The sequence below is a fragment of the Natator depressus genome, chromosome 12, assembly GCF_965152275.1.
Source record: "Natator depressus isolate rNatDep1 chromosome 12, rNatDep2.hap1, whole genome shotgun sequence".
In the NCBI taxonomy this organism is placed as follows: domain Eukaryota; kingdom Metazoa; phylum Chordata; order Testudines; family Cheloniidae; genus Natator; species Natator depressus.
The window spans coordinates 25350423-25372698 of NC_134245.1; the positions used below are offsets into that span (position 1 = coordinate 25350423).

At 39.8% G+C, this 22276-nt stretch overlaps 1 long non-coding RNA gene across 1 annotated transcript; it reads left to right on the plus strand.

Moving 5' to 3' along the window:
- Positions 1–162: 162 nt before the first annotated feature.
- On the plus strand, positions 163–16433 carry LOC141996862 (uncharacterized). Its single transcript, XR_012641631.1, has 3 exons — positions 163–335; positions 7263–7651; positions 15545–16433. It is a non-coding gene; the product is annotated as an uncharacterized LOC141996862 (long non-coding RNA).
- Positions 16434–22276: the final 5843 nt, after the last annotated feature.

Genomic DNA, 22276 nt, shown 5'->3' on the forward strand with positions numbered 1-22276 from the left:
GAGCGGGGCGGGGAGGAGCCGGGCAGTGACAGGGGTGGGGAGGGGAAGAGGAAGGCGGGCCGGGGAGGTGGGGAAGGAGCAAGCGGGCAGAGAGCGGAGATGGGGCTAATGGGAGGAGAGGAAGAATGAGGAACCGGGATGGGGCGGAGAGGGGAAAGCAGAGAGGTTGGGGAGCGGGAGTCCGGCTTCATCTCTCCTCTCGTATCTGTCCCCCAACCTTTCTCCTTTCCGCCACCTCTTCCCCCTCTTTCTCGCTCCCCCTGCCTCTCCCTAGCTCTTTCCATCTCCTCAGGAGAGGGCAGTATGGGAGCAGGCTGACCAGAGAGTGCACCCAGGTAAGCACCCCATGCAGAGCCCCCTGAAGCGTCCAGGCCTTAGAGTAGTGCACTCAAGTGTCCAGAGGACAGGATGGATGCTGCAGTGATGTGCCAGGAGAAGAATGAATTCGAGAAATGAACTTCAAAGGCAATTTAAGAGAAACAGGTGATGTGGGGAGGGGTGTGTGTTGTGATGCTGGGAAGTTTAGGTTGTTAAAACTCGATATAGTAGGGGAGGAGGGAAAGAAATTAGTGAATATGCTGTAGCTGCATAATCCACTAATGAGATTTGCTGCTTTGATATGTAATTATTAAGTTGGATGCGTTTCCTTCTGTAGTGCAGCAATTATTATTTTTTTATGATGGAGGTTTTTAACTATTCCTGTCCACAATTTTTTTTAAAGCCTGACTAAAAGAACATGATAAAATTCAACGTCATTGTTAAATGACATTAGACTGGAATTAGAGAACTTTCAGTGCAGCATAGCTGCAATGTGCTTTCTCACCAGTCACTCATGATGTAAAAAAAAAAGGAGTACTTGTGGCACCTTAGAGACTAACCAATTTATTTGAGCATAAGCTTTTGTGAGCTACAGCTCACTTCATCGGATGCTTCATCGGATGTCTCTAAGGTGCCACAAATACTCCTTTTCTTTTTGCAAATACAGACTAACACGGCTGTTACTCTGAAACCACTCATGATGTATTTACTAGTGGTTTTATGCACTCTTCAGGAAATGTTTGAAGTGTGGTGTCTTCAGGGCAGGAGTTTAAACAAATTTATTAACACACAATTTGAATATTGATGTAAATTTCAAGTCTGTACAGGAAACTTGGTTGCAGATAGTAATGAATTTTCAAATCCAGGAATACTCCTCTGTGAGGGAAAGTAGGCTTAATGAAGGGGGAGGAGTAATGTGTATTTCTTTTAATTTTTTTAAATGATATGTGGTATTAATTTGAAAAGTGAACAGAAGTGTAATGCAGTCACAGAATAGGCAGGTGGAGGTTGGATTAAAAAGTAGCATGTATGTAGTCCTAGTAGAGTAGTTTAAGAACTGTTAGCCTAGGGAGAGCCAAATGCTTTGATGGAAGGGCCTAAAAGTCTGATGGGCTTTCACTAGCTCAGAACAAACCCTCAAATAAATGTTTTGGAGAAGATAGTAACAGAATGAAATTAACAAGAATTTACATCAGTTTCTGCTGCTAATCAGAACCCATGGGAAGCCTGGTAGAAATCCCTGGAGCCATTGGCTTCTCAACAATTGATGGAGGCTGAAGGACTGGGCTTCTAATGAGCATGTTGCCCTTAGACCTTGCTGTGCCCTTTTCACATGTTCCATATCTGCCTCTTGCTAGTAAATTTAGTCTTCCAACTAGTAGGTCTCTGGGGAAATTTTCAAGTTCTATGGCAATGGCAAAAGGACCAGATGCAACCAGGGAAGAGATGGCTGGAGCACAGCTGGCTACTTCACCAGGATGGGCAGTTAGGAAGCACAATGGTCCTTGTGACATTGTTCCTTCTACTGGAGGGGTGGAACAGTGAGGCTGCTACTTTGTTTAAACCAAAAGGTGGGTACGGATTGGTAGAGAGAGGGGGAGATTGAGGAGTGAGTTAGAAAAGAGAAGCTGGGGTTTGAGAGATTTTTGTGTTGGGAAGGAAGGAGAGACCGACACTATGAAGAAGAAGATAGAGAACACAATAGAAGAAAAGAAAGAGGACTAAATAGAGTGAGAATGAGAAGAAGGAAAAGATATTTGAAGCAATGCAGGAAAAGATACACAATACCCATGTTAGAAAGAAAAAGTGGAGTGAAGCCAGAAAGGGATAGAAGCTATAGTAAAGCCATGGAGCGAGGGCATCAAATACATTTTCAGAATGTATTAAATACAGAGGTGATTGACAGTCTTACTGTTGAGAATACAAAGACTTGTATTCCTTTATATTGCATGGGGTTGTGGGTTTAGGGGGCATGGCAGTGTTGTTTTTCACCCTGACTAGTTGGCTTTGTCCTTTGAATAGTAGGTGTCAGGTAAATTTTTTTTAAGCCCTGCTGTAATAAAATATTAAAAATACAAGAGTGAGAAAGAAGGGGTAGAAAGAAGGGCCCCTTACTGACAAGAACAAGCAATACTGGATGAAAAATAAAAAAATGTGTTGGTATATAACTCATTGGATATATTGCTATGAAGTTTGGTATAACTTTACAGGATTGAGTAACAGATAACGTTTCTGGGTTTTTTTGCCTCTGCTTTTTTGCTTCTTGTATGTTAAGATGATTTAGATCTTGATCCTTCCAGTACTTTAGAACTTCAATAGGACTAGTCATATGTAAAGTTATGCACATGTTTAAGTGTTTGCAAGATAAAAACCTTAATGATCACACTGGGTCTGGTTATGCCCTATTTATTCACACTGACTGATATCTTGGTACACAAATAATCCTATTGAAGTCAGTGGTCCTATAAAACAGAAAGAAGTGCTAACTAACATCAGTAAATATGGCAGAATCAAGGCCTAAAATGATCATGTTGATTTTGCTTTCCAATATATCCTTACATATCCCTATGCAACTCTTACAAAGCTAATAATTTCAACATGTGTGTCTGTATCTAAAGGTGAGACATCTGAATTTTAGAATTGTTGAAGGTTATAAATGAAAAGTGTCAAAGTCCAGGAGTTTGATAGTAAAATTCTGGCTCTGGAGCCAAAATCTGTGAACCCAATTACATTAATGGAACAACAACAACAAAACCATTAACACCTTTTTAGATGTGATCAGTATATGTTGGATTATGCTAATTTGGTTCAGTTCAGTCTGACTAAAGTCCATACTACCTAATGTATAATAAAGTATAATATACTTGTGTAACTAAGGAGAATATACATAATGTGCTGGCCATGTATATAGACATTTGTTTTGACAGTTCTAGTTTGACTTGCAAGTTCCAGTTCAATAATTTCCCTATATGTGTATATATGTGAATATCGTTATTCATGTTTTGTAAATTACCAGTGTAATGTTTACTTTTTCTTAATTTTGGGATGGTGGTAATAAGATCAGCTATTGATTAGAAAGATGAAATCTGTATACAATGGCTGTGTTTAATTACATCTGTTCATTTCCTATGTGTATTAATTGTTGTGTTTCCTGTTGTGTATTAATATATCTGAGAAGTACTTTCCAAAAGCTCCATTGAATAGGAAGGGAAGGAAATCTGTGCACTGGTGGAACAAAGAATGTAACAATGCTGTTTAGCGAGAGGAAGCCAGCTTTTAATACCATTAAATGTACTATGAGTGCTTCTGATCTCATAGGTTGTAAAAGGAAGAAATCATCACCTCCGAGAAAGGGCAGAATTGGCACACTCTTACTGTGGTAAGGTTAATAATAAGGATATTCCTATCAACAAGGTCTAGGATAAGATTAGGAGGATGAATGCTGGTAATAAAACTCCTAAAGAATAGGTTGTCTTATGCAGTAAAGGAAAAAGCTAATTTACTAGGGATTTTTTTTTATCTGACAGGGGTGTTATGTGTAGGAAAAGGAAGTATGAGAAATTCAGGATAATTTTGGAAAACAGTGGAGATCAGTAATATTCTGTAGAATCAACATTGATTTCCCCTTTGAGGGTGCCTATTATTGTAAGCAGGGCTAGCCCTAGACCAAATGGCGCCCCAAGTGAAGAGTGTGTTTGGCGCCTCCCTCACCCCATTTGTTAAACTTCTGAATACCTTATTTTTTATTGAATTTGTAGCCCATTTCATGACTTTGATTCATGATATGCATGCATGATTTATCTCTGTCATATAAGATGATAAATTTGCCCCACCCCCAGCTGGAGCACTGCTCCCCCATCTCAAGTCCCTGCCCCAGCCCGGAGTCTTCTCCCGCACCCCAAACCCCTCATCTCTGGCCCCATCCCAGAGCCCACATCCTCTCCCGCATGCCAAACTCCTCGGCCCTAGCCCGAAGCCCCCTCCTGCATCCTAAACCCTTCATCCCCGGCCCCACCTCAGAGCCTGCACCCCAGCCCAGTGAAAGTGAGTGAGGGTGGGGAAGAGCAAGCGATGGTGTGAGGTGGGATGAAGCAAGCAGGAGGCGTGGCCTTGGAGAGGGGCGGGGGTGTTTAGTTTTGTGTGATTAGAAAGTTGACAACCCTAGGAGAGGGCCAAGAGGGACCATGGGTAGAGTGTGGGCGGAGGTTTGGGGGGAGGAGGTTGAGCAGAAACAGGCCTTGGGGAGAGGCCATGGTCGAGGCGCACGCAGCCTCCCCCAATAGAGGAGTCACAAACGGCCCATGACTCCAAGCCCAGCACCCAGACAGACACCTGGGTCCCCTGCCCCTAAATCCAGCCTTGATTATAAGTCAAATGTACATAAATCCTGTTGTTATAATATATTGAAGTACATGAACAGCAGCCGTATAGTATTGATACTTGAACTGTATATTTGCACTGGAGGCTGAACTGTAGTGAAAAGGTAGTTTTAGAAATGGATATACTGTGCATTTTGTACAATTCATTATAATTTTGTGAGGCCACATTCCTCTACTGGATTGTAGCCTGACTGCTCTTGCCGTCTGTGGATATTTGACAACGCTGGGATACACATAGTCTAATAAGGCTTCTAAAAATAAATGTCACAAATCAATCATTCCAGTTGTCAGGGTAGGAATAATCCTGTTGTCCTGGAGCCCTGCACAATCAAAATCCCCTTTCATACACGTGAAATCTAGTTATTTTCTGTCTGACAAAAAGCTGCTGACCTGCACTTAACTGCACAGACTGACCATTGTGTCCAATCTGAGGCTCAAATGAGCGCTGGCCTCCTGCCCAGTTCCTTTATAAACACCACCAAATGACAAGAAATTAATTATTTGTCCCCCACAGCCTGCCACTTTGCTAAATTCTCCCCCTGCCTCTGCTCAGCCAGTCAGACTTTGGGAAGAATGCGTATGACTAGCTACATGGCTACAAACAAAAATGAGAATCAGGTTATAGTTGAAAAAGTCACCTTAAAATACTCACCATAGTAAAAATAAATAATTACAAATCTCTCTCACTTCCGTGAGGTCCAATCAAATTCTCATTGAAGTAAATGGGAGCCTTTCCATTGCCTTCAGTGAGAACTGGATCTGCCAAATGTCCTGCCATCTAATGTACTGAGACTCCCCACACTGCTTTTTCTCATATCTGGACCTGATGTCATCAATATTATTAAAAACAAAAATTCTCACTTGACTGGCAGCAAATAAACTTTTCAAAAGGTGGCCAACAAGTAAGAATGACATATAAGCATGACTCCCTGCAATCCATTTTGTTTACAGACCACAGAAGAATTTCAGTTATTTTTAAGGTCAACATCCTTAATCCAGAGATGAAGCATAAAAAGTGTTTTGTTTTTAAATAGTAGACATCATTAGAGATCTGGTCAGAAGTTTTCCTGAGACAACTGCCTCCAAGTACTGGTGCTGAGTTGGAGGACTGGACTCTGAAGTAAACTAAACCTCCCCTCCCTGCCCCCACCAGCCAGACCGGGTACAGACATGGAATTACCCTAACTGCACGCACACAATAGTAATCTGAATTTGATATTTTTATTTCAGGAAATAAGCACATGTATAATTGTTTTGAATGCCTGATGATTCAGATGTCTGGGATCTCATTCTGCTTGTTTTCATTAAAACTTTAATGAAAAGGAATTAGCCTGCAAAACCACAAAAATGCAGTTTGCAACCAGGATGCTGGCAAAGCAGTTCGCAAAGTAGTTGAAATATTGGAGAAGTCCATGTATTTTAATAATTTATCCTGATGACTAACAAATTATTATGCATTTATTATTAATTTGTTAGGTACGAGCAATGGGCTTAGAGTTGTACAAAACATGGAGGAAATATGGAGACATTTGGGACCTGATCCTGTGAGGTACAAAGTTGAATTGTAGTTGGCAGTGGATGGCACCTTGTAGGACTGGTCCCTCGAAGGCTTCCATAAAAACAGATATGCACTCCATGTGTGAATGAAGGTTAGACAGATATAAGATGTTTTCCGTATTTAGAAATGTGAGTGTAGTAATGCAGAACACACTCGTATAAAGTTCCGAGTGGGAACAAATCTTAACTCTCAATAACTGACCTATCCTATTATTATGTTAAATATTCATGTCTCAAAAAATACTAGTACTAAAACACCACTTAAGGAAGAGTAGAACAGACCATAGAGTTCATTCTGCTGACAGAGAGGTTTAAACAAGCATTAGTATAAACTACCTATTGGATTTGTTTCCAAAATGTGTTTTCACTAACTGCCAAATCCTACTCCATTTCCTCATATGACTAATCCCAGTGAGACTATTCACATGAATATGATTAACAGGATTTGGCCCCAATCCGAATGCATCTTGGATTGGACATATAAGGCAGTTTTAATCATTTATACTCAAGATACATGTTAATATATGAGCTGTAAATCTTGAGGAAAATGTTTTTGTTTTTGTTTTTTTAAAGAAATGATACTTAATATTAAGGAAATGGTCTGGTAATGCTACCACTAAGATTGCTTTAAAGAGTTTCTGTGCAATGGTTACTACAGCATGGGGGACTGAAAACTGCTACGTTGTGTTGGTTCTGGTGAGGGTACTGTAGCAAAAACAACTTGACTTGAACAGCCATAGTGTTAATTTTATCACCTTTGGCCTACAATGGATATTTTCTGTTATGAAAAGCTGCCAAATAAAGGATAGTTTAGAAATGGAGAATGTGATATCGTTAAAATAATTGTGCCGAGTTCTAGCTGGAAAAACTCTCATTAATGTCAGTGGATGTTGCACAGTTGAAGCCTTGCACAATTCTTTGATGTATAGGAAAGTGTTGACACAACTTAGTTCATACACACCTCCTTTCTGAAGTTGCCTTTATTAATATAAATTTCTTTTATTACAGTAGTGCCCAAAGGCTCTAGTCTGGATTGGGTACCTATTGTGCTAAACACTGCACAAACATACAGGAAGACATTCTCTCAAGAATAATTAAACATAAACCACAACCTAAGCTTTCTCCTGAAATGGCTGTTTCTAAGTGTTTTCACTACATCTCCTACCTCAACTCCTGAGCTGAAATGACTACCAATGGTATACAGCCACAATGAATCAAGCTCACTGGAGTTACACCGGTGCATGACCATTGTAAGTGAAAGGAGAATCATGCCTGATGAGACATACCTGGCCTGTCTACCAGCAGGGGAACAATGAGTCGGAAGTCCTGCCTCACCTTCCTTTAGAGTTGTAGCAATTGACCACATATTAAATTCTCCTAAAATGAGAGGTTTGGAGGTAAGAACGGTTTATTATTTTTGCTGTCCATAGTTAAATAGCTGCTGCACTTTACTCCCAGGTTACTGAATTTTAAAGGTGTGGTCAGACTGTACCTGTCCCTCAATTTTTATGAACTTTACACTAACTTATCAGATATTGCAGTACAAATACACATACCTAGGATTCTTTAGCTGCATGTAGTGAAAGCAACCAAAAGATGTATGAAGATAGTAAGAATAACAAATAATGAATAGTCCATTATATACTCATTCAGCTCTTTTCTACTATCAGAACTTCCATATATCCAGTTTCTTTTGGAAATTGAGTAAGAGAGAGACACATACCAGATTGGCCCTCATTTAGATTATTTAAATAAGCATTCTACTATCAACCAATTGTATGCATCTTAGGGACCTTTGCAGTTACAGCAGAAAGAGAACAGAACAATGGTAGGGATCCTAAAAAGGGAGTAATAACATGCAGAAGGGATTATCATGTATAGAGGGAATCTACACCCATTCGCCTTCCTTTTTAGCAAGAGAACATTTTCAGAATACAGACATTGTGCTGTAGTTCACAGACTTCATCATTTTATTATAAACCAGGGAGAAAAAATAAGTTGAAATGCCTAATCAGAGTGAACATTAGAAAAGGCTTACTAATTAATAAAGGATCCTTTTGTGACTCTATCACAGTAAGGTTCACTTTCTGCATGATTAATATGTACTAACTCAATATGAGGTAAAGATTATATGAAATGTCTCATGAGAAATTTCTTTGATATTCCATTAGTATTTGTTGCAGCCAATTTTGTATCCAGTTCAAAGATGACCTCGATATGTTTCAATATATTTGTATTTTGCCATCTTGACTGTTTTTCCACAAATACCATAAGAGATGCTTGAACTATAGGTTGTTACAAGGAGTTGAATGATTAAAGTGCATACACTTTGTCACATTTGTTTTTGTTTTCCACTGTACTAAATGCTTTACAGGGAGGAAGATGGTGAATAAACAGTAATATCTACAGGTCTAGCCATCAGCAACAATATCCTGAGCTGGGGAGACAGAATGGAAATGCAAACATTTTTTGTAGAAAACAACCTTAGAAACCATTCTATCCTGATGTGGAAATGGCACCCAATGAACACTCATGAGCAATACAAAAGCACTGTTAATATGCCCCAGCTTTCAAACTAGAAGCACACATTGTCCCTGACTGTGCAGATTATTGCTGCTGGACAGTGAATGAGCGGTGCAGTTGTGGGAGGATATGATTTGCCATTGCCAGGAACACAGGACCTGTGCCCACCAACAGTGAACCCATGCCTTCTGTTGCAGAGTGGCCCCTCTATAGGTTTTGGTTGGAGTGTGCTTTCTGACACACACACTTGGCACTAAGGGGGTTGTGTTTTTCTCTTTATACTGGGGAAGTAATATATTGACAGGATCCAGTGTTTTCAATTCTGGCAATCTGATTGCAAGTCTTGTCATAGAATCATAGAAGCTTAGGGTTGGAAGAGACCTCAGGAGGTCATCTAGTCCAACCCCCGCTCAAAGCAGGACCAACCCCAACTAAATCATCCCAGCCAGGGCTTTGTCAAGCCAGGCCTTAAAAACCTCTAAGGATGGAGATTCCACCACTATCTGGTGTTTTCTGAAGGCTACAGCTCCTGGAATCATGGGATTATGTGAGCATTTCAACCCAACTATAATTTTTTTAGGGCCATGTCTCATGATTTTTGAACACTTGGGACTGGCAATGCTGCATGGTACAAAATTAGGATTAAGTTAAATTAATATGTGGATACATATCTTGACAATATTAGATACTGTAGTTGGTTTTCCATGAGCATATAAACAGTGAGCATATAGCCAACTGAATTTAATCCTTCCTACATTTTTCAAATATAAGGGCAGAAATCTGGACAGAATGCACATACATCCAGTGTATAAGAAATACATATCTAATTCCAGGATTCACAGATACAAATACAGAAACAACAATGGAGTAGATCTAAAGCTCGTTAACACCCTAATCTGTCCTTTTATCAAATTATTTTTGAAAGGTATGTCCCCAATCCTGCAAGCAGATTCTGCCCAGATCTCATTGCAGAATTGTATAACAGAACTTCATCTGCTGACATAAATGTGGAGCATATAGTATAGCTCCATAATATGTCTGATCCTATTCCCATTTAAGGTCATGGGGATTTTGTGATTCACTTAAATGGGAGCAGGATTGGGTCCACAGTTTATTAATTAAGGATCACATTTTCAAATGGTTTCAGTCTGGCCTCTAATCCAGCAAATAGTTGAAAATGTCAGAGTGCTTACAGGTTGAAAGAATTATTCAGCACCTTTCAGGATGGATTGCAAAATTGTACCTGCAATTATTTGCGTTATAATCATTCCTGTATTACCACACATGTTCACAGTCCTTTTCAAACTCAAAGAACTGTGATATGCAGACAGGCAAATAAAAAATACGGGCAGAGAGTTCAAACAGAATATGGAGAGGGAACAATGCCTGTGTAGAGATCAAAAAGATAGTGAGATTTATAGAGAGACTATGAGGATAGATCTTGGCAGAGAAGTGAGAGGCCGTCTTTTGGCATCTACATTTAATTTTTAAAAAATCAGGTTAATGGTGTTATCCTAATTCTTCTTCTTCTAAAATAGAAGTATAAATTACAGGGAAAATTCTTTGAAACTGAGACCAGCTGTAGTACATTTGAATGTACAGTTCCTGAGAGGGTTTTCAACACTAGTAGTAATAATTCTTTTTAAAAAAATTTGATAGGATACCTCATCTTTCACCGACACAATTTCATTAAATTGCAATGATAGCAAAGAATAATCTTACGAAATCCTGTTTATAAATGAATATTAAAGTGTTTGTTTCTATTTATTAAGACCGAGAGATTACTTTAGCATATTGCTGAACAACCGTTTATCTTTGCTGACAGACTGGTTTACATTACTCGGGTATGTGCTGCAGTACACCAAATAGCATTATCCAATTGACTTTTATTTTTAGGCCCCTGTGTAGCAGACACAAATTGGCACACCATTGCTACTCCAGTCATGTCTAGTATAAACCCAGTAGCAGCCCCACTGAGAGAGGAGGAAGAAGACTGGCAGTGGGAACAGCATAGGGTGTCCTGTTTTTATAGGGACAGTCCTGGTTTTGGGGACTTTTTCTTATATAGGTGCTTGTTACCCCCCATCCCCTGTCCCGTTTTTTCACAGTTGCTATGTGGTCACCCTAGAACAGCAGCACTGCAAAAAGTAAGTGTTAAAACTTTTAACTGCAGTGATTCAGATACCAAACGTTGCCACACATGAATGTTGCTGCCATTGCTCCCCCAGTAAGGGTCCCTAATAATAAAAAAATCATAGAGTTATTAATAATGTGCAAATAAGCAAAATATCATCAATGGCAGTCACTTCCCATTTGCTCTAGAGAAAGCCCTAATTCTCCAAATGTGTGTATTACTCAATGCTAATATTGGAAAGAAGCAAATATTCTTCAAAGAAGCAAGCATATTTTGAAGAATATATACTGAGGACCTGGTCCTGACCCCATTGAGGTGAACAGCTGTCTTATTATTAACTTAATAGTAGCAGGAGCAGTTCCTAATTATATAAAAAATGTATTTTTGCTATGGACCAAAACAACTCTCAATTACACATTTATATTAAAATTATTTAATTTGTAAAAAGGACATTTTTCAGGAAAAGTTTAGCATTTTCTCAAAAAGAATTACTTTCAGGACCTTTACTCTCTATAATGTAAATATAGTCTCAGAATAAGTATAATGAAAACCTCTTAGGAAAAGTAGTTCCATAGACAGCAGGCATATTAGCCACCTTTCAAAATTAAATAACAGCCCTTTGGCTCATGTTACATAAGACATACAGAGACAATAATTCCCTCTGTGGCCTTAGAAAGTCACCCAAAGTATGGGTACGGTCAGGAAAAAATTGGAAAATAAAATCTTACTAGAAGGATCTGCTTCATATGTACACAAAATATCATGTCTACTTACTTTTTGGATGAATAGTTTTTTACTACTATTTAGTTTTGTTAGCATGGCAGAGCCAATGCGGAGACTGACAAGAGAGAGAGCTTTTTTTCTGACTTGGGCATCATCAACAAAATTGTTAACTTAGTTCTGATTTCAGAAACTCCATTACCTGTCATATGAAGTCAGAAAGAGCACAGCCTGATGTTAAGATCCCACTTTAAATATGTATGCCTAGGAATTGCTTTCGAAAAATCTCTCTGAGTATTTGTAAAATGAGAAAATTTGATCTGAAAGCCAGAGAAGAGCAATAATAAAGACAGAAATTCACAATGCTATTTTTCCAAAGTCACTTTTCAGAGTAGAACCTGACTTCAACTTCTGTGCTTCAACTTCCCTAATTTTCAAAGTGGGGAAGAAAACACACTCGGATGTAGTGAGAACTGATTAGTTAATGTTTTTATATAATTTTTAAATATGCTTCCAATAAAATATATCTACCAATTTTGATACAACCAAATCAGGCATATCCTTTTATAATAATGTTAGCTTCCCACAGTAAACAGTAAAAATATATATTCAGAGTTCCTGTTGCTTTTTCACTGAGGAATCCCTATGTCTGAGAAAGAACAACTTGTATTATCTTTCGGGGAAAGGACACAACTTAGAACAGGTACTAAATGAGAATTAGAGAGCAAAGTTGCACTGCTCTCTAGTGCCATCTGCTGCTTCAGAAGGAGGAATACATGGAGCCTAATTCTGATCCCATTGAAGTCAATGATTGTTTAAATGTTCATTTGTGTTCAAACATTACTGTTTATGGCACAATTGCCAGGACCAGGAGAGTCTAGCCTGGAGGCAGAAATCTAAATCTGAAGTAATTCAGTACCATCTGAGTATGTGTTCATGACCAGCATTTGAACCTATGATTTCTATTGTAGCAGATGCTGTTGAACATTCAAGGTTTTCAGCTTGTTATTCCCAAAGAAAACCCTGGCTTTTTGCTGTATTTGATTCAAGATACTGGAAAACACAGGAAAACAGCAGGCTAAATTCCTCTCGGATGAAATGCTATTGACTATAGGGGAATTAAACCAGGGGTGAATTTGTCCCTAAGACAGGAGATGTGAATCTGGTAGCACAAGGGTGATAATGGATAACTAATACTAATGACCTTTACTTGAAAATGGCATCATGGAAAATCTTTGACCTGGTACCATTAGCAAAACTGTGATTAAAAGAAGGAGGAAGATAATTTTTGCATAGGAGAGGGTGATCCAGGGCAAAGTGAGTCAATGGCAGAGCAGAACAATATTTTGGAGCCTCCGCAGCCACTAGAAAACACTGCACAAATCTAACTTTTATGATTATTATTAGTAGTATTTATTATTCCTTCATGAGGAGCTATGTATAAGTGAAGAGATGTGGATCTGGAAGCAAAATTGCATAACTGTTTCATGCAGCGGTGACACTATGTATATTTTTCAATAAATAAATTTACCAGCCATCACAAACACACTAAATGATGAATAATAAGGAAACCACTATTTGATATTGATATGTTTCCTTGTACAGATATGCTGAACATATACTTCGTGGCTTCAGAATCACTAAAAAGTGCTACCTTTGCAGAATGTGACTCTCAATAGACATTCCACACACTGTGGACCTAACATAAGAACATAGGAATTGTCATGCTGAACCAGACCAGTGTCCAAATAGTCCAATATCCTAGTAACCTGTCTCTGACAATGGCCAGCACCAGGATTCAGAAGAAGGTTTAAGAACCCTGCAGTATGCATATATTGGTAAATATGACACACACACACACACACACACCCCGTTAGGGTTCACCCTGATCTCTAATAGTTAGAGATTAGCTTAAGCCATGAGACATCTGATTTAATATCCTTTCCACAAAATTTTTATAAGTAATTATGATAATCCTGGATTTTCTTGAGCTCCATATAAATGTCCAGTCCCTTTCTCAATCTTGTTAAATTCTTCTCCTCAACAATTTCCTGTGCCAATGAGTTCCACAGTTTAATTACATGTTGTCTGAAAAAGTGTTTCCTTTTACTGGTTTTGAATTTTTTACCGTTTAATTTTATTAAATGTTCTGTGGTTCTTATGAAACAGGAATAATAGAAGTTCTCAGTCTGCTTTCTACCATTAATTATTTTATATACTTTTATCATAGCTCCTCTTATTTGTCTCTTATCTAAGGTAAACAATGCCAATATTTTTTCTCTCTTTTAACTGGAGGCTTTTCCATGTCCATGACCATTCTTTTCACCCTTCTCGGAACCCCTTCCAGTTCTGCAATATCCTTTTTCTTACAGAGTGACTAGTATTCCACACAGTGTTCCAGGTGAGGCTGCATCACTGATTTATCTAAAGGAATGATAACATTCTCAGTATTATTCACCATCCTATTCCTTACTCATCTTGGTTGCTTTGCTGACCACAGCTATAGAGAGAGCAGAGATCTTCATTGTACTGTCTACAGTGACATCCAGGTCCCTTTCTTAAATTAATAGTTAATTTAGAACCCTCAGTGGTGTGTGAGTAGTTTAATTTTTCCCCCTCAAATGCATATTATTTTGCATTTATCAACAGTGAATTTCATTTTCCATCATATTGCCTATTTGATTAGTTTGTTTAGGACTTTTTGAAGTTTTTTGCAGCCCTCTCTGGTCCTGAATAACCTAAATAACTTTGGGTCCTCTACAAATTTTCCTACTTCACTACTCACCCTGCTTCCGAGATAATTAATAAATATATTTAACAACACAGGACGTGGTATGGAATCTTGAGGCACTCAGCAGTTAACCTTTGGCCATAATGAAAATGTACCCTTTAATTCCACTCTGCTTTCTGTCTTATAGTCAGTTTTTATTTCATGACAATATTGTGCCTTTCACCTCATGAAGCCTCTTGTGGGGGACCTTGTCAAAGGCCTTGTGAAAGTGTAAATAAATTATGTAAACCCTTTCTCAGTTATGCTCTACTTTATTGACACATTTAAAGAGATTAGTGAGACACGATTTTCCTTTGCACAATGTGTGTTGGCTAGATCCTATAATATCATGATCTTCCAAGTGTATTGTTCTGTTTTTAATTATAATTTCAACCAATTTGCCAGCTATAGATGAAAGGTTTACTCGTTTATAATTCCCCAGATAATCCGTAGAGCCTTTTTTAGATATGTGCTACCCTCTAATCCTATGGAACAGTGGCTGTTTTTAATGAGAGAGTACGTATTTTTGGTAGCAGCTCAGCTGCTTCATACTTTATCTCCTTCAGAACCCTTGGATATATACCAGCTGGGCCTGGTGAGTTATTGCTTTTTAAATTATCACTTGGAATATAACTCACTAGCTCACATGGACTGAGAAATAGTAAATCTGTTTACATAACAAGGAAACCTGGAAGGTGTGAGAAATCCACTGAAATGGACCAAAGTAGCTCTGGTGGACCAAAGTAGCCCTGGTGTAAAGAGATCACTCTGTCCCAGCAACTCCCACTGTCCTGGTCTGTATTATTAGGGACATTTTTCAAAACATCTTTATGAGTGTTAACACCAGTTATGCTCCATCAGTGTTAACATTGTTGGAAGCCTGAGTACAGAGAACACACTGCCTGAAACTTGTGTTTTAAGCGCTGTGTCATCTAAACCTGCTCTAAATAGATAAAAATATCCAGTGTTTAAAACGCTGATGGATCTCTGCCTGCAGTAGGGCTCCCAACATTGCTGCCACCTTTGCAGCTGGACTGCTGTTAACAGCAGTGGGAAATTTTTGAAAAATATCCCTAGCGTGGACAGTGCCACTGTCCTTAACCCACCCAGCAATATTGTTAATCTATCCAACTATTCTCTTAGCCCAGCAGAAGAATCTGTCCTATCTCGGGGCCTCTCCTTCTGCCCCTCCACCCGCACGAACATGATACAGTTCTGTGGTGACCTAGAATCCTATTTTCGACGTCTCCGACTCAAGGAATATTTCCAACACACCTCTGAACAACATACTAATCCACAGAGACCTTCCTACCAACACTACAAAAAAAAGGATTCTAGGTGGACTCCTCCTGAAGGTCGAAACAACAGACTGGACTTCTACATAGAGTACGTCCACTGACATGCACAGGCTGAAATTGTGGAAAAGCAGCATCACTTGCCCCATAATCTCAGCCATGCAGAACACAATGCCATCCACAGCCTCAGAAACAACTCTGACATCATAATCAAAAAGACTGACAAAGGAGGTGCTGTTGTCATCATGAATAGGTCGGAATATGAACAAGAGGCTGCTAGGCAGCTCTCCAACACCACTTTCTACAAGCCATTACCCTCTGATCTCACTGAGGGTTACCAAAAGAAACTACACCATTTGCTCAAGAAACTCCCTGAAAAAGCACAAGAACAAATCTGCACAGACACACCCCTGGAACCCCGACCTGGGGTATTCTGTCTGCTACCCAAGATCCATAAACCTGGAAATCCTGGACGCCCCATCATCTCAGGCATTGGCACCCTGACAGCAGGATTGTCTGGCTATGTAGACTCCTTCCTCAGGCCCTACGCTACCAGCACTCCCAGCTATCTTCGAGACACCACTGACTTCCTGAGGAAACTACAATCCATCGGTGATCTTCCTGAAAACACCATCCGGGCCACTATGGATGTAGAAGCCCTCTACACCAATATTCCACACAAAGATGGACTACAAGCCATCAGGAACATTATCCCCAATAATGTCACGGCAAACCTGGTGGCTGAACTTCGTGACTTTGTCCTCACCCACAACTATTTCACATTTGGGGACAATGTATACCTTCAAATCAGCGGCACTGCTATGGGTACCCGCATGGCCCCACAGTATGCCAACATTTTTATGGCTGACTTAGAACAACGCTTCCTCAGCTCTCATCCCCTAATGCCCCTACTCTACTTGCGCTATATTGATGACATCTTCATCATCTGGACCCATGGAAAAGAAGCCCTTGAGGAATTCCACCATGATTTCAACAATTTCCATCCCACCATCAACCTCAGCCTGGACCAGTCCACACAAGAGATCCACTTCCTGAACACTACGGTGCTAATAAGCAATGGTCACATAAACACCCCCCTATACCAGAAACCTACTGACTGCTATTCCTACCTACATGCCTCCAGCTTTCACCCAGACCACACCACACAATCCATCGTCTACGGCCAAGCTCTATGATACAACTGCATTTGCTCCAACCCCTCAGACAGAGACAAACACCTACAAGATCTCTATCAAGCATTCTTGCAACTACAAAACCCACCTGCTGAAGTGAAGAAACAGATTGACAGAGCCAGAAGAGTACCCAGAAGTCACCTACTACAGGACAGGCCCAACAAAGAAAATAACAGAACGCCACTAGCCATCACCTTCAGCCCCCAACTAAAACCTCTCCAACGCATCATCAAGGATCTACAACCTATCCTGAAGGACAACCCATCACTCTCACAGATCTTGGGAGACAGGCCAGTCCTTGCCTACAGACAGCCCCCCAACCTGAAGCAAATACTCACCAGCAACCACACACCACACAACAGAACCACTGACCCAGGAACCTATCCTTGCAACAAAGCATGTTGCCAACTGTGACCACATATCTATTCAGGGGACACCATCATAGGGCCTAATCACATCAGCCACACTATCAGAAGCTCATTCACCTGCACATCTACCAATGTGATATATGCCATCATGTGCCAGCAATGCCCCTCTGCCATGTACATTGGTCAAATTGGACAGTCTCTACGTAAAAGAATAAATGGACACAAATCAGATGTCAAGAATTATAACATTCAAAAACCAGTTGGAGAACACTTCAATCTCTCTGGTCACTCGATTACAGACCTAAAAGTTGCAATTCTTCAACAAAAAGACTTCAAAAACAGACTCCAACAAGAGACTGCTGAATTGGAATTAATTTGCAAACTGGATACAATTAACTTAGGCTTGAATAGAGACTGGGAGTGGATGTGTCATTACACAAAGTAAAACTATTTCCCCATGTTTATTCCCCCACCCCACCCCCCACTGTTCCTCAGACATTCTTGTTAACTGCTGGAAATGGCCCACCTTGATTATCACTACAAAAGGTTTTCTCCTCTCCCCGCCCCTCCCCGCTCTCCTGCTGGTAATAGTTCATCTTAAGTGATCACTCTGGTTACAGTGTGTATGGTAACACCCATTGTTTCATGTTCTGTGTGTATATAAATCTCCTCACTGTATTTTCCACTGAATGCATCCGATGAAGTGAGCTGTAGCTCATGAAAGCTTATGCTCAAATAAATTGGTTAGTCTCTAAGGTGCCACAAGTACTCCTTTTCTTTTTACTGGAGTTCTGTTCGCTCACATCAGAGTGGAAGTTGGGCCAGTGATTGTGTTATCTGGGATTTCTGCAGTTACATCCTTTTTTTTTTCTCTCCCAGTAAATTTTTTCTTATAGAAAGCAAGATTTCTTACACCATTATAATAAAATCAGAGTACTTCCGAAGTTTGGTAAATTCAGATTTAGATCCAAACAGGTCTGAATATTGTGATTTGGAACACATCTCTAGTATTTTTAGGTGAGATTTTCAAAACCACTCAGTGTTGACAGAACTCTCTTCCCAGGACCATTAATGGAAGTTACTATTAACTTCATTGGGGGCAGAGTTAGGCTAGCACTGAAGGCTATTGAAAATCATTCTGTTCATAATTTTATTGATTATTTCCTTTATTCAGTCATATACTAGTTTTTTGTCCAGGCACAAGTGATTAATATGTTCACACTTATTTTTCAGGCAGAGAATATCGTTTCTAAAAGTTACATGATTCTGAAAGGCATTTTAAAAGTACAGTATAATTAACTAACTGTGAGGCATGGAATCATGCATATTAATTTATGTTTGAATAACAAATAATAAATGCAGTTCTGCCATCTGTTGGTTAGAGTGATTAATGTTCCGGAATTGCTTAACTGTTGGATGCCGTGTTTTCACTTTTTTCTAAACTGTCATATAGAATTGCTGTGCAATGTTAAAACAGCTACTATTTTCCACCCCTGTATTTCACGGGTGTGTTATTTAGGGTCAGATCATACCCTTTGTGGAGCCATGTTGCCAAGGAGCCGGTGGAAATGGCAGGAGAGCAGAGCATGCATGTCGGCCCAGAGGCTCTTCACAGATGGGTCAGATCCTCTTGCCTGTTTCCTATGATCTGCCAGGTTTGGAGATGAGCCCTACAGCCTTTTCTGCGGGAGACACTCCGCCCCCACTGCCAGGATGATATGGAAAGAATCTTCACAAGGGAGGCCTTAGAGTGATTTCCGATCCCCAGAGGCCTGTGGGTATTTCCTGTGGGAGTGGATGATCTTGGCCATCGTGTTCACCTGTGTAAAGTCGTTTGAGTCATATGAAAAGTGCTACGTAGATAGAATTTAAAGCATAATTCTATTTTCTAGCCAACAGGAGTTTCATACACTGTGGGCCAAATCTCAGTGGTTCAGTGGAACATAATACAGAACTGGGAGTTAGTAGACTGGGATTCTAGTTCCATCTGTGCCACTGACTCACTAGATTAACCTGGACAAATCATGTGGGTCAGTATTTTCAAAAGTGCCCAGGTGGAGACACCTTTGGTCTGATTTCCAGAAGGGCTGAGCACCTGCCCATGAAGTAAAAAAAGTTTGAGGCATTCAAAATTAGTATACACATTTGAAAATATAGGCAGAAGTGACTTGTTCAAGATAACTGTGGGTGTCAGTATCAGAACACAGGAGTTCTGTATTAATCCTATATGCAGACCACTACAGTGTGACTCTCTCGGGGCTGATTCAATCCCCACAGAAGAAAATGAGTCTCCATTGATGTCAGTGAGGGTTGGATTGGGCCTGATCCTATCTAAATAGGCCTGAGTAATGAGTGCAGAAGCAGGTCTTTTCCACTGTGAAAATGGAAAGTGATCAGTGCTGAGCACTTTTGAAAATGTGGCCACTTTTTTCAGGTGCCTAAATGAGCTCTTTGAAAATCTGGCCCTGTATCTTGTTACCAAACCCCTGAACCATCCACTACACTGCTTCCTTTGGTATTGCTCAAGTGTTTTGTTCTCTTCGTTCATGTGTACAGAACAAGATTTTGTAGTAAAATGACTGATGTTTCCTTTCTAGCAGTAAGTTATTAAAATGAGTTTAAACAGATAAAATAGTACAAAACCAAAAAGGAAAAAAGAAGAATAGAATGCCAGAAAATTTGAATGAAGGGAAATCAGTCACTTTGTTATAACAGACTTGCTCTACTTGATAAATTAATCATGGAGATAATCTATTAATCTTGCCAATTAACCTTTCTGAAAAATGTAAAATGCCTATCAGTAGTATCTTGGTCTTATACATCTCATTTAAAAAGAATAATTTCCAACCAAAAGGATCATACTACCTTTATTATGAAGCTTTCTTCCAAAATGGAAATTTAATTTCTCTTTTTCATGAGAAACATAGCTGGGTCATTCTGCAGCTGCCACTAATAGGGACAAGCCTTTGTAAAGCGATAGGTCATACATTGTGTTTAAAGGTGGCCAAGATCAGATTCATTGTGATCTCCAATTATAGGAGTCTCTGTAATAGAAGTTCATCCACGAAAAACATCCTGTCTTAACCGTTAACATTTTTACTCCAGGCTCAATTAGCTTTAGGTCATGCTGACATTGGAGCATTCAATTGGTTGTGTTGCAGTCAGTTTTGCATCACTCTGTCAGTACTAGCCATCCTCAGTTAAAGATTTTGCCTGGTATCCACACTAGGGCTGCCTTAAACTGTTTAGAATGTGTATAGCTCTTATGATAGCTGTCAGCTGTCAAAGACAACAACTGCTGCAGCTGATGAACCTCTTGGTCAGAATCTTCTCTCTGCCCTCTACCATAAAATCATTTGATCTCTTTAATGTGGACAAGGCCTTACTGTCTCTGTACAGTGCAGCTGTTATGGTGGGCTATAGAGGTAGTCCCTGAGTCAGCTACAAGCCTCCTTCCACTGAGCGCTCTAAAGATTAGGAGTAGAATCTTGACCAGAGCATGTCATGCTTATGCCATAAAAATTTGCATGGTGCATTACAAAAATATTTTTTATTCTAAAACTCTCCAAGGAGTTTATACAATCTAAATTAGAAACAAAAACAATCAGGAAATGAGGACAACAGGGAAGAAAGGGTAGGGGAAAGAACCATGAAATGACAGACACAATTTAAAAATCAAAAGTGTATGAAATAAGGAAGAACCAGATTTTAAAATCTGAGACTAAGGTAGGGCAAAAGAAAAGAAATAGACAGTAGAGTACACAGAGATGATAGAGTTGGTCAGCTGTGGAAAGCTAGCAAAATAAGTGTATTAGAAGGAGAGATTTGAAGGCAGAATGTGAAGATGTTGTCTCTACTGAGGACCAAAATAACAAGATCCTTATTCATGTCCTGATCCTTCATATACTTACACACATACTTAACTTTAAGCATGAGTATTTTCATTGAAGTAAGTGGGATGGCTCAGATGCTCTAAATGAAGCATGTGAAAAGTGCTTGCAGAATCAGGGCCTAAGTCCTTACCCAGGCAAACTCCCATTGACTTCCTTGGATTAAGTAAGGACTTCAGAATTTGTACCAGAGGGAGAGAGTAGGGTAACCTGACAGCAAGTGTGAAAAATCAGGATGGGAGTGGGGGATAATGGGTACCTATATAAGACAAAGCCCCAAATATCAGGACTGTCCCTGTAAAATTGGGACATCTGGTCACCCTAGGAGAGAGAGATCAGTCCAGATACTAGAAGCAACATGAAAAAGGTATGAGGAGGAGGAGACAAAAGGAGTGTCAGAATGAAGTGAAGAGAGTTGGCAGAGTTTAGATAACAAGCTGTTAATTAGGACACATGCACACGACAAACTTTGGTTGATGTAAGTTACATCGGCATAGAGCTGCTGAAGTTTTCTTGTGTGTGTGCATACTTGGCTGCTTGCATACTCACCAGGAGTGCTTGTGTCGATACAAAGTGCCATGCACTATGGGTAGGTATCCCAATGTGTTATGTGCCACCATCCGGCACAATGCCTTTGGGGAAATGTTCGCAATGTGTTGTGAGGTAGAAATGAGTCATGCAGGGATCTCTAGGAGCTAGGAGTCAAGTTCCCAGCATACAACTTTCTCCATCCTTTAATGTCATCCATATCCCATAATTTTTGCACCTTTTTTAAAAATCCCACAAACCCTCACAGCACTTTTTTGTGACCCCCATCTCTGATAGAATCATGGAGCCCACAGAGCTCTGCACTACGCTTGTGAAGTTCAGGACGCATGATTCTCCTGCATTTGCAGACCCACAGGAAGTATCACAACAATGGGGGACTTGAGGATTTCTTCAATGTCAGATTGCTAAGAAACATACAAAATAATTGGAATTTGTTGGTGGCATTCATGCAGCAGCTGCAGACAGTGGAGCGTGACATTTAGACCTAAGAAACATTGCATCGTAATGCAGGTTTAGGGCAACAAGCAGTGGCTTCAGAACTTCCAGATGTAAAAGGCCTGTTGTGATAATTGGGCCAACA